The sequence below is a fragment of the Muntiacus reevesi genome, chromosome 2 (genome assembly GCF_963930625.1).
Source record: "Muntiacus reevesi chromosome 2, mMunRee1.1, whole genome shotgun sequence".
Lineage (NCBI taxonomy): Eukaryota > Metazoa > Chordata > Mammalia > Artiodactyla > Cervidae > Muntiacus > Muntiacus reevesi.
The window spans coordinates 72,337,054-72,350,738 of record NC_089250.1 but is presented as its reverse complement, the minus strand read 5'-3'; the positions used below and the strand labels follow the sequence as shown (position 1 = coordinate 72,350,738).

Below are 13,685 nucleotides of genomic sequence, written 5' to 3'. Positions count from 1 at the left end.
GTGATGGGACCAGATGCCATGAACTTAGTTTTCTGAATGTTGAGCTTTAAGCCAACTATTTCACTCTCCTCTTTCACTTTCATCAAGAGGCTTTTTAGTTCTTCTGCTTATTTAGCTTATATGCATTTTAAGATTAGGTTGTTTTAATTATTGTCTTTTCATTTTTATTTTTGAGTTATAAGAATTCTGTATACGAATTCTGGCTGAAAAAAAATTGAAAGTGTCAGTTGCTCAGTTGTGTCCCACTCTTTGTGACCCCATCAACTGTAGCCCATCAGGCTCCTCTGTCCATGGAATTCTCCAGGCAAGAATACAGAATAGGTAGGCCTGCCCTCCTCCAGGGTATCTTCCCGACCCAGGGATCAAACCTGAGTTTCCCACATTGCAAACAGATTCTTTACTATTTGAGCCACCAAGGAAGCCTGTATTCTGGCTACTAGTCCTTTATCAGATACGTGATTTGCAAAATTTTCTCCCATTCTGTGGGTTGTCTTTTCACTTTCTTCTTTTTTTTGGCCACACTGTGTGGCCTGTGGGATCTTAGTTCCCTGGCTGGGGATCGAACCTGTGCCCCCTGCAGTGAAGCATAGAGCTCCTAATCTTTGGACCACTAGGGAATTCTCTCAGCATTCTTGAGAGTGCCCTTCAAAGTTCAATTTTTAAAGCTTTGATGAAATATAAGCTAATGGAGGTGATGGATTTCCAATTGAGCTACTTCAAATCCTAAAAGATGATGCTGTGAAAGTGCTTCACTCAATATGCCAGCAAATTTGGAAAACTCAGCAGTGGCCACAGGACTGGAAAATATCAGTTTTCATTCCAATCCCTAAGAAAGGCAATGCCAAAGAATGCTCAAACTACTGCACAATTGCACTCACCTAACACACTAGTAAAGTAATGCTCAAAATTCTCCAAGCCAGGCTTCAACAATATGTGAACTGTGAACTTCCAGATGTTCAAGCTGGTTTTATTTATTTTTTTCATTTATTTTTATTAGTTGGAGGGTAATTGCTTTACAATATTGTAGTGGTTTTTGCCATACATTGACATGAATCAGCCATCGATTTACATGTGTTCCCCATCCCGATCACCCCTCCTGCCCAAGCTGGTTATAGAAAAGGCAGAGGAACTAGATATCAAATTACCAAACAACCGCTGGATCATTGAAAAAGTCAGAGAGTTCCAGAAAAACATCCATTTTTGCTTTCTTGACTATGCCAAAGCCTTTGACTGTGTGGATCACAATAGACTGTGGAAAATTCTGAAAGAGATGAGAATACCAGACCACCTGACCTGCCTCTTGAGAAACCTGTATGCAGGTCAGGAAGCAACAGTTAGAACTGCATATGGAACAACAGACTGGTTCCAAATAGGAAAAGGAGTACGTCAAGGCTGTATGTTGTTACCCTGCTTTTTTAACTTATATGCAGAGTACATCATGAGAAATGCTGGACTGGATGAAGCACAAGCTGGAATCAAGACTGTCAGGAGAAATATCAATAACCTCAGATATGCAGATGACACCATCCTTATGGCAGAAAGTGAAGAACTGTAGAGCCTCTTGATGAAAGTGAAAGAAGAGAGTGAAATAGTTGGCTTAAAGCTCAACATTCAGAAAACAAAGATCATGGCAACTGGTCCCATCACTTCATGGCAAATGGATGGTAAAACAGTGGAAACAGTGGCTGACTTTATTTTTCTGGGCTCCAAAATCGCTGCAGATGGTGATTGCAGCCATGAAATTAAAAGACGCTTACTGCTTGGAAGGAAAATTATGACCAACCTAGACAGCTTATTAAAAAGCAGAGACATTACTTTGCCAACAAAGGTCCATCTAGTCAAGACTATGGTTTTTCCAGTAGTCAAGTATGGATGTGAGAGTTGGACTATAAAGAAAGCTGAGCACCAAAGAATTGATGCTTTTGAACTGTGGTGTTGGAGAAGACTCTTGAGAGTCCCTTGGACTGCAAGGAGATCCAACCAGATCCAACTGATCATCCTAAAGGAGATCAGTCCTGGGTGTTCAATGGAAGGACTGATGTTGCGGCTGAAGCTCCAATACTTTGGTCACCTGATGTGAAGAGCTGACTCATTGGAAAAGACCCTAATGCTGGGAAAGATTGAAGTCGGGAGGAGAAAGGGAAACAGAAGATGAGATGGTTGGATGGCATCACTGACTCAATGGACATGATTTTGTGTAAACTCCAGGAGTTGGTGATGAACAGGGAGGCCTGGTGTGCTGGCCATGGGATTGGAAAGAGTGGGACACAACTGAGCGACTGAACTGAACTGAACTGAATGTATCTATTTGTTTTATTTCCCAAAACTTTAAAAAATGTTTTATTTTATTTATTTTATGGCCACATAGCTTGTAGGACCTTAGTTCCTTGACCAGGGATCGAATCTGTGCCCCCTGCATTGGAAGTGTAGAATCTTAACCAGGCAAGTTAAGATGATTCTTAACTGAATTACCTGAATCACCAGGCAAGTTCTTCAATGTTTTCTTTTGTTACCTGTGCTTTTAGTGTCAGTCTAAGGAGCCATTGCCTAACCCAAGGTGACTAAAATTTGCCTCTGTTTTCTTCTAGGAGTTGTACGGTTGTAACTCTTATGTTTAGGTCTTTGATCCATTTTGTGATAGTTATTGTATATGAAGTGAGGCAGGGGTCCAATGTCCCTCTTTTGCATGTGCATGTCCAATTGTTCCAGCACCACTTGTTGAAAAAAACTATTGAATTCCCCATTAAACTGTCTTGGCCCCTTTGTTGGAAATCAATTGATCGAAAATGTAAGAATTTATTTCTGGATTCTCAATTTCATTCAACTGACTCTATCAGGAGAAAATAGAGTTAATGTTGTCACAATAGGGAGAGTGAAGCATGTGAATGGGGTTCCTGAAACACTGAATTGTACCACTCTATTATGCAGTAAAGTTTAATAGAAGATGAAAAACTGGAAATATAGAAACATGAGGTAACTAGTCAGGCCTATCCCACCCTTCAGCTTTATCAAAGTTCAGTTGATAATTAAAAATTATATTTAAGGTACACAACATGATGTTTTGATATACGTATATTCTGGGTTGGAAAGATCCCCTGGAGGAGGACATGTCAACTCACTCCAGTGTTCTTGCCTGGAGAATCTCAGAGGAGCTTGGTCGGCTACACCCCATCGGGTCGCAAAGAGTTGGACACAACTGAGGGACTTTCACTTTCACTTCAAAGCGATAGCAAATTAATATCTTGATCACTTCATATAATTACCATGTATGTGTGTGTGTGGTGAGAACATTTAAGATCTACCTGCTGCTGCTGCTAAGTTGCTTCAGTCATGTCTGACTCTGTGTGACCCCATAGACAGCAGCCTACCAGGCTCCCCTGTCCCTGGGATTCTCCAGGCAAGAATACTGGAGTGGGTCGCCATTTCCTTCTCCAACTAAGATCTACCTAGTGGAAGCTAGATTCTATTTTTTTTTTTTTTTTGTATAAACCATTTTTAAAGACTTTTCTGAATTTGCTACAATATTATTTTTGTTTTATTTTTTGCTTTTTTTTTGTCCAGGAGGCATGTGGGATCCAAGGTCCCCGACCAGGGATCTAACCTCCACCCCCTTCATTGGAAGGTGAAGCCCCTTCACTGGGCACCAGGGAAGTTCCCAAAGCTAAATTCTTGATGTCTATCCCTCACTGTTGGGTCAGGAGTCCGAAGGTGCCTTGCTCCATGATTGCAACAGAGTCAACATTTTTGCTTAACTTGCTAACTAACCCAGCTTTCAATAAAAAGAAGCCTGGGTGATGGCAAAACTAATTGGAATAGGACCCCTGGTGGCTCAGTTGGTAAAGAATCTGCCTGCAATGCGGGAGACCTGGTTCAATCCCTGGCTTGTGAAGATCCCATGGAGAACGGAATGGCTACCCACTCCAGCATTCTGGCCTAGAGAATTCCATGAACTGTATAGTCCATGTGGTTGAAAAGAGTCAGACATGACTGAGCGACTTTCACTTTCACTAGGCTATAATGAGTTGAAAAAATATCTCCAGGATGCTGGATAACTTGGTGTTTTGCATGAAGTATCTCTCTAGTCATGTGTGGTGAACGTCATGTACTGCATGTCACTGGGGGGAAGAAAGTGAGATGTTCCATTTCAGTGGAAGTCATATAGTGCAACATTTCAGATGAAAGAGATAAGAGGCAGAAAACAAGAAGGGTCATTAAATTTCCTGTATTTATTTTTTGGCATTTCATTTTCTGCTCTGTCTAGTCGAAAACTAATAATGGAAGTTTCTTGAGAAATGCTTGAGGGACTCACGCATTCACTAGCATTCCATTAGAGAGAAGAAAGAGTTTGTATTTGGCCAGACAATTTCATTGGATGTATATTTCACTTCTGGCTATGCCTCTTTTTACTGTGGTCTAACAGCTTCCTTAACCCACATTTATGGCTTCAGTTGGAATTCTCTTGCACTTGGCAAAGCAAGAAAAGGAGGATTATATTTTTGCCTAAAGTGAATGAGCCTGACTATCAAGGGGGGATATGGTTAAGGCTTCACTGAAGAGACTCTGAAGCCCTAGAGCATTATTGTATTGAGGTGATCATGAAATTAGAAAGCCTGAAAGCCTGAAAGAGGGAAAGATGAAGAACTGTCCAGGAAGTCCCACCATGAGCTCACATTTCTTCTGTCTAGAATGTTAATTTGGGCTACCCAATTTGTAAAGAGCTCAGTTAAACAGAGGTTCTGGACAAAGGTGGGGCAACATGGAACATATTTAGAGGAAGAATATTATTAAAACTAGCTACAGCAAGAGTGTCACGGTAAAGTGGTAAAGAATCCAACTGCCCATGCAGGGGACATGAGTTTGATCCCTGGTTCAGGAAGATCCAACATGCTGTGAAGCTGCTAAATCTGTGAGTCACAGCTACTGAGCCTGTGCTCTAGAGTCCGGGAACCACAACTGTTGAGCTCATGTGCTCTAGAGCCTGTGCACTGGAAGAAGAGAAGCTACTGCAGTGAGAAGCCCATGCACCACAACTAGAGAGGAGCCCCTGCTTGCTGCATCTAGAGAAAAACCCATGCAGCGATAAAGACCAGCACAGCCAAAAATAAAATAAATGAAATTACATATATATATATAAAACTAGCTACAGTACAAACAGGCTTCCCAGGTGGCACAGTGGTAAAGAATCCACCTGCCAATCCAGGAGATGGAAGAGGGTTCGATCCCTGGGTTGGGAAGATCCCCGGGAGGAGGAAATGGCAACCCACTCCAGTATTCTTGCCTCGAAAATCCCACGGACAGAGGAGCCTGGCGAGTTTTAGTCCACAAGGTTGCAAAGAGTTGGACACGATTGAGCATACACATAGCACAAACATGGTCTCTTTTCCATTTTACCTACTATTTTATTTAAGGTATGTTGGTTGATGTTAAAACTTGTCATTTGATACACTGGTTGCAGAATTTCCTGACAGGATTCAGGTCGTGCTAAAAGATAAGAGACTTTACCTGTAAAACCCTAGCCCTGAAGCTAGTTGAGGTAGGGAATGGGACTGCCAAAAGTCTCTTTTTGGGTTTTGTTAAATGTTTCTGGCTATGTTAATCACAAACCTTAAAAATTTGTGATTGGAAAACAGTACATATGAGTTGAAAAGTCAAGGGATGGGATGTAATGAATATTTTTGGTTTTGCTTGCTATCCTCCACTTGGTAACAGCATCCTAAGTTTTATTTGCAGAACTTTCCCTCCACATACTGGACTCTCAGTCATGATGTCTTTTCTTTTCTAAAAGTGTGGGCAGAAGCAGCTCATGAATGGGAACATTGGGATCTGTGAGTATCTGGTTAAGAGTCAGAGCTTCCCTGGTGGCTCAGCGGTAAAGAATATTCAGTGCAGGAGACTCAGGTTTGATCCCTGGGTCAGGAAGATCCACTGGAAAAGGAAATGGCAACCCATGTCAGTATTCTTGCCTGGGAAATCCCATGGACAGAGGAACCTGGGGATTACAGTTCATGGGGTTGTAACAGTCAAACACGACTTAGTGACTAAACCACCACTACTAGAGAATCCAAGCTTTTAACGTTCAGGGATTTTTGTTCATACTGGGCAAATCTTTATCTATAATCTTATTGGTGCCAGGATTTTTCTTTTTGCTAAGGGCATTAACTGTTTTTTTTTGGACTTGGACTTGAGTAAGAAAGGATTAAAATGTTTTAGCTTATAATGCATAGACTGCATAAATTCTGTTACATATTATGACTCCATATCTCTATGTGATTAATAATATATATTTTGTGTGGCAATAAATATAAGAAACCTTGATTTAGATCTAGGTGGGATGCTATTTTTGAAAAATGTTAAGCTTACATTTTAAAATTTTTGGTAGCCTTTAAATATTTTTGCATACTTGAGTTCTAGTGTGTCGTTATAATCCAGCCCTGTGTTTATAATGTAATCAATATACAATGACATAGTTTCTCTGCTCTTCTAGGTCACATACTATTTGAGGAAGCCAAAAGAGACAAAATTCCTTTCTTTAAGGCTTTCATAACTAAATTGTATGGGGCTGCCCAGGTGATGAAGTGGTAAAGAATTCTCTTGCCAGTGCAGGAGACACAAGAGACTCAGGTTCTATCCTTGGATGAAGAAGATCCTCTAGAGTAGGAAATGGCAACCCACGCCAGTATTCTTGCCTGGAAAATTCCTTAGACAGAGTAGCCTGGTAGATTGCAGTTCATGGGGTCACAAAGAGTCGCAAAAAAAAGGGGGGGGGGTCGCAAAGGGGACACAACTGAGCAACTGAGCATGCACAATTAAATTGTATAAAAGACTTGGAATTTAACTTAATAGTCCGTGGGTAGAGGCTAAGTGTCTTGTGTTGACTGGAGTACATTCTCCACAGCATGGAGTAAGATCAGGGCCAGCAGCTGCAGTGAAAGGAATGTGAAAGCTTTGGTTCTATAGTTTCAACAAGACCAACATCTTTGCTTGGCCTGGTCACCAGCTCTATTGTCCTTAGTAGGACAAGGCTGAACAGTGGCTGGGCTGGGAAGGAGAGGCCCTAGGCTATGATGAAAGAATAAATATGTTCCAGAGTGCTGAATGCCTTGTATTTCCCCCCAATGTGCTCAGTAGACAGGCTGCATGATGGCACTGTTATTTAAATATTGGGATCCTAAATTGCTGCAGATGGTGATTGCAGCCATGAAATTAAAAGATGTTTACTCCCTTGGAAGGAAAGTTATGACCAACCTAGACAGCATATTAAAAAGCAGAGACATTACTTTGCCAACAAAGGTCCATCTAGTCAAGGCTATGATTTTTCCAATGGTCATGGATGGATGTGAGAGTTGGACTGTGAAGAAAGCTGAACGCCGAAAAATTGATGCTTTTGAACTGCGGTGTTGAAGACTCTTGAGAGTCCCTTGGACTGCAAGGAGATCCAACCAGTCCATCCTAAAAGAGATCAGTCCTGGGTGTTCATTGGAAGGACTGATGTTGAAGCGGAAACTCCAGTACTTTGGCCACCTGATGTGAAGAGCTGACTCATTGGAAAAGACCCTAATGCTGGGAAAGATTGAAGTCGGGAGGAGAAAGGGACAACAGAAGATGAGATGGTTGGATGGCATCACCGACTCAATGGACATGATTTTGTGTAAACTCTGGGAGTTGGTGATAGACAGGGAGGCCTGGCATGCTGTGATTCATGGGGTTGCAAAGAGTCGGACATTACTGAGCGACTGAACTGAACTGAACTGAACAGAAAGTTCCCATATGGTCATGTGCAAGTGTGAATGTTCTGAACTTTAGGTCCTCAGGGAGAGAAGATGAAACTTTCCATTTCAGTGTGTGGAGATCTAAGATAGTGGGTGTAAATTTATAGGGTGGAAAACAGTGAGGGTCATTAACTCCTTGCTTTGTCTGGAAAAAAGCTTGCAAAAGAAGGTGTTTGAGAAAAGCTTGGAGTACTTGGTAAACCCATTGAAAGTCCTTTTAAATAAGGAAGGAGTCTATATTAGACCAATTATGACATGGCCCCAAAGGCACAAGTAAATTTTATGAGCAAGCAATTTACACTCTTAATCTATGGAATATGCTCTTCCTGTTGTGTTGTGCTGTTACAGTATTTGAAATCCACACTTGAGGTCTCTTCAGGGATGACTAATGGTGAAAAAATTATCTGATTTGCACAATCCTTCCATGTATGTGTGTTAGGACTGATTGAAAACAACTGCTTCAGCATTTATAGCTTCATTACCCTGAAGAACAGTGAGGAATGAAAATTTTCTGAGTGGGCAGATCTTGAGGAAATATCTGACCTTGTCCACTTTACCTGGAAGCAAAGACAACCTAATTCATGGATTTATGGGAAATTATAATGGTCTGTCTTTATTGCAAGGGTAGTGGAATAAGTAAGATTAAAAACTGGTGAGAACTGGGACTTCCCTGGCAGGGGAACTCCGTGTTTTCAATGCAGGGGCACAGATTGGGTCCCTGGTTGGGCAACTAAGATCTCACATGCCTCATGGCACAGTGGCGAAAAATCTAAGAACAAATTTTAGAGAAGGAAATGTGAACAGGAATTTTATTATGACACATAATTGTTGCTCAAGAGTAACTTATGAAATAAATGAACCCATAATGTGAGACCATTCATATTCATTACAGATCATCAATATGGAAGAGATTCCTAATAGTCAAGTGGACCAGAAATGTCACTTTGTGAATATCATGACCCTCTCGCTTGAGTAGCCCCTCACTTGGTTAATAGGCTCACAATAATCACAGCTGTGATTTTAGATGTAGAAGCTTTGTTGTTGTTCAGTTGCTAAGCTGCATCCTACTCTTTGTGACACCATGGACTACAGCACACCAGGTTCCTCTGTCCTTCACTATCTTCTGGAGTTTGCGCAAATTAATGTCCATTGAATTAGTGATGCCATCTAACCATCTCATTCTCTGCTGCCCCCTTCTCCTTTTGCCTTCAATCTTTCCCACCATCAGGGTCTTTTCCCGTGAATAGATATAGAAGCTATGCATAAATTTAGCCAAAGAGACATCCAACTTCCCTGTGTGCCATGTGCTATGATATTAATTTCTTATGACTCTTACAATAGGATCAAATACTAGATCATTTTGGGACATAAGTATACTGCTATAATGAACTTAGATTTTTAATTATGGTAAAACATACATATCATCAAATTTACCATTCTAACCACTTTTAAGTGTACAGTTTTGTGAATTAAGTACCCTCATGTTGCTGTGCAGTTATCCTTACTATCCATCTCCTAAACTGTTTCGTCATCTCGTTAGATTTGATTTTTTTTTTGTCCATTACATTTTTGTCAATACCAACCTTAATGGACTTAGTGAAAGCTTTATAATTTTCCTAGTAAGTAGTATTATATTGTTCCTGACTATTTTAGGAATTTACATCCCAATACAAGAAGTAATAAAATATAATAATGCCTGTCAATTTATTTACTTTATGTTTTCCCATCTCTAGAGGCATCTTGTCTTCTTAAAACTTCCTCCTACTCTTTCTTACCCTAACTTATGGAATTTATTTTTTAGTCTGTTAAACCCGTCACTTTCTCAACCATGACATTTTTAGAGATGGTATTGTCTCTTCTATTATCTCATCATTCCTCTGTGTCATCCATTAGGTTTCAGCTCAGTTGTGATTCCTTCTGTTAACCTTTCCATGGCTTCCCTGATCAGGGCAAGCCCTCTTTTCTATAATTTTATAGCAATATGTACCTGTCATTGGTAACACTTATAAAAGCTGTACTTTTATTTATGTTGTATTTGTTTATATACTACTTGATTGTTATACTATTGTAACTATAATTATAATACTATAATATACCATAACACTATTATTAGTAGTATGACTAATATCACTAATTATTTGATTCAATCTCATCTACTAGAATGGAACTTTGAGAAATGATGATGGTTTCACTAGCTGAAAGTCTTTGCAATTGAGGATATATTTCCTTGTATTTTTTTAATCAACCTCAGAACATGGAGGAATTCCCTCCAGACATGCTGATTGTTATGATTTAATCTCAACGGGCTATGTATGTCCTAGGTCTAGAGGAAAAGAGAAAGGGCAGAGAGACACAGAAGACTCAGATGACATGGCCTCATTACTCATGAACTCAAAATTTGGCTAAGAGAAGAAAATCTGTTTATCTATAAGAGATATGTATCTTGTTCATCTTGCAGTTTATTGTACTTTTTGGATATTTATATTCATATCTTTCACCAAATCTTGTAAGTTTTCTGTCATATTTCTTCAAAAGCTCTCTCTCCCTTTTCTCTCTCACTTCTCCTTCTGGGACTCCCACAAGGAGTATTTTGATATATTTTTATAATGTACCACAGATATTTTTTTGTTTCTGTTCTTCAGACTTGATAATTTCTATCATCATTCAAGTTCACTGCTTTTTTATTCTGCCTGCTTAAATCTGCCTTTGAATCCCTCTATGACTTTTTCATTTCAGTTCCTGCATTTTTCAGTTCCAGAATTTCTTTTCTGTTTGTTTTTAGTTAAAAAAAAATCTCTTTATTGATATTTCCATTTTATTCATTCATTGTATTGGCTTTCTTCAAGTTAGTTCCTTGAACTTTTTTTTTTTTTTCATCCAAAATCTTTTTAATAACAAGGTAGACTCTTGGGTTAGTTTTTGCAGCCAAGGCTGGCTGGTCGGCCTCTGGTGTGCTTTAATTTCCGGCCCTTGGAGCGGACATACGGTTTGGGGTGGCTATGCCAGGTTACTGGGGCCTTAATGCCTTGTACACCTCTCGGCCCTCATGAGGACCAGCGAGGAGGACAGTGCCACAGCCCTTGGGAGAGGCCAGGGCCAGCTGGTCAAAGGTGAGGATCTTGTCCCCTGCCTTGAGGTTGTGACTCTGGGCGCGGCTGCTCACTCGCAGAGCACACAACCTTCAGTTTGGGCACCTCCTGGACACGAACCTGTTGCGAAGAGCTAACTCAATGAAAAGACCCTGATGCTGGGAAAGATTGAGGGCAGGAGAGGGGGACGACAGAGGATGAGATGGTTGGATGGCATCACCGACTCAATGGACATGGGTTTGGGTGGACTCCGGGAGTTGGTGATGGACAGAGAGGCCTGGCGTGCTGCGGTTCATGGGGTCGCAAAGAGTCGGACACGACTGAGCGACTGAACTGAACTGGGCTGAACTGGACATGAACATCATCGGATATAGTCCCCCGGCCACAGCTGTTTTGCCTTCCCGGCCAGGAAGCTTCATCTTCTGGATCATCCAGGAAAGGGACCATGGTGGCCAGTTGGTGTGGCTCATGAGCAATCTCTTCAGGACGACCTAATTGAAGGTGGAGTTGGTTCCTCTGGCCAGCAACTCGTACAGTTTGACCAACAGCCCCAGGTAAATGTCCTGGCTCTTGCGCTCCTTGCATGGAACCATTTGGTCCTTGTTGTGGTGAATGTCAACTCCCATGATGGCGCCTCCTCCTTAGCCAGGTCCAGAAAGCTCTTTGAGCATCTTTAAGACAGTTGTCTTAAAAAATCTTTCTCTAGCAGATTTTCCATCAGATCTTCTTCAGGGACAATTATTATTGATTTATTAAAAAAGCTTTCATATTTCTTTGTATGCCTTGTGACTTTTTTCTTTTTTTACAAAAATTGGACATTTGAATCTAATAATGTGGTAACTCTGGAAATCCATATCTCTCCCTTCCCTAGGGAGTGATTTTATTTTGCTACTGTTTTTGTGAGTGCTGTTTTGTTTTTGTTTGTTTTTAATTGCTTTAGTCTGTCCCTATGTTGAGGATCAGTCTGAAATGAAAACTTACAATATTTTCACATTTTTTCTGAGCCATTTCCAGGACATGCATTCTCACTTTCTAACTTTTCCTATATACGTAGTTATTTTTTAAATGTCTGGCTCCCAGAAAGAGAGAAATGAAGAGTAGGGGAAACAGGCACTGGCCCTGGAAGTCACTTTGACCAGAGGGGGAAGGGCTTGTAACAATGAGAGGAGGTGCTTCTTTACGAGATGAGAAGCGGCAATCGCCAGGCAGAGCATAGATCCCTGATATTTGGAGAACAGAATTCTTTTCGCCCAAGTTGGCTGCTACAGCTGTGTTTAAACTTCTCCAGGAACATGTGCACAATTGTCTGTCATGTGGCTGGGGGTGGAGAATATATAGTTGCTACTCCCCTAAGAGCTGAAATTGACTGAAATTAATTACAACTATTATCCTCCCCTGTTTTTTGCCCTGCTTTATTTAGTACTCCAATGCCAAACTTGCCTGTTACTCCAGGTATCTCTTGATTTCCTGTTTTTGCATTCCAGTCCTCTGTGATGAGAAAAACATCTTTTTTTGGTGTTAGTTCTAGAAAGACTTGGAGTTCTTCATAGAACCATTCGACTTCAGCTTCTTTGGCATTAGTGGTTGGGGCATAGACTTGGATTACTGTGAGGCTGAATGGTTTGTCTTGGAAACAAACCGAGATCATTCTGTCATTTTTGAGACTGCACCCAAACACTGCATTTCAGACTCTTTGTTGACTATGAAGGCTGCTTCATTTTTTCTAAGGGTTTCTTACCCACAGTAGTAGATATAATGGCCATCTGAATTAAATTCACCCATTCCTGTCCATTTTAGTTCACTGATTCCTAAAATGTCAATGTTAGCTCTTGCCATCTTCTATTTGACTACATCCAATTTGTCTTGATTTGTGGACCTAACAGTCCAGGTTCTTATGCAATATTGTTCTTTACAACACTGGACTTTACTTTCACCACCAGACACATCCACAACTGGGTATTGTTTCCACTTTGGCTCAGCATCCACATGGAACAGAAAATTGGTTCAAAATAGAGAAAGAAGTACATCAAGGCTGTATATTGTCACCCTGCTTATTTAACTTATATGCAGAGTACATCATGTGAAATGCTGGACTGGATGAACCACATGCTGGACTCAAGATTGCCAGGAGAAATATCAATAACCAGATATGTAGATGACACCACCGTTATGGCAGAAAGTGAAGAGGAACTAAAGAGCCTTTTGATGAAAGTGAAAGAGGAGAGTGAAAAAGCTGGCTTAAAACTCAGCATTCAAAACACTAAGATCATGTCTTCTGGTCTCATCACTTCTTGGAAAATAGATGGGGAAAAAGTGGAAATGGTGACAGATATTCTTTTCTTGGGCTCCCAAATCACTTTGGATGGTGACTGCAGCCATGAAATCAAAAGACACTTGCTCCTTGGAAGAAAAACTTTGACCTAGACAGTGTATTAAAAAGCAGAGGGATCACTTTACCAACAAAGGTCTGTCTAGTCAAAGCTATAGTTGTTCCAGTAGTCACATATGGATGTGACAGTTGGACCTTTGGTGCGTATAGGAAGAAGACAAAACAATAAACTCTGTGCCTGGTTAGTCCAATTGCATCAGTTTTTTATTTTATTTATTTATTTATGGCTGCACTTGTTCTTCGTTGCTGCATGAGGACTTTGTCTAGTTGAAGCAAGCTGGGGCTATTCTCTAGTTGTAGTGTGTGGGCCTCTCACTGCAGTGATTTCTCTGGTGGAACGTTGGCTCTAGGGTGCATGGGCTCAGCAGTTGCGGCAACATGGGCTTTGTTGCTCTCTAGCATGCGAGCTCTTCCTGGACCAGGGATCTGAGCCCGTGT

At 40.8% G+C, this 13,685-nt stretch overlaps 1 pseudogene; it reads right to left on the bottom strand.

Annotated features, from left to right (window-relative positions):
- Positions 1–10,681: 10,681 nt before the first annotated feature.
- LOC136158029 (large ribosomal subunit protein eL18-like) lies at positions 10,682–11,484 on the bottom strand (annotated as a pseudogene).
- Between the last annotated feature and the right edge of the window lie 2,201 nt (positions 11,485–13,685).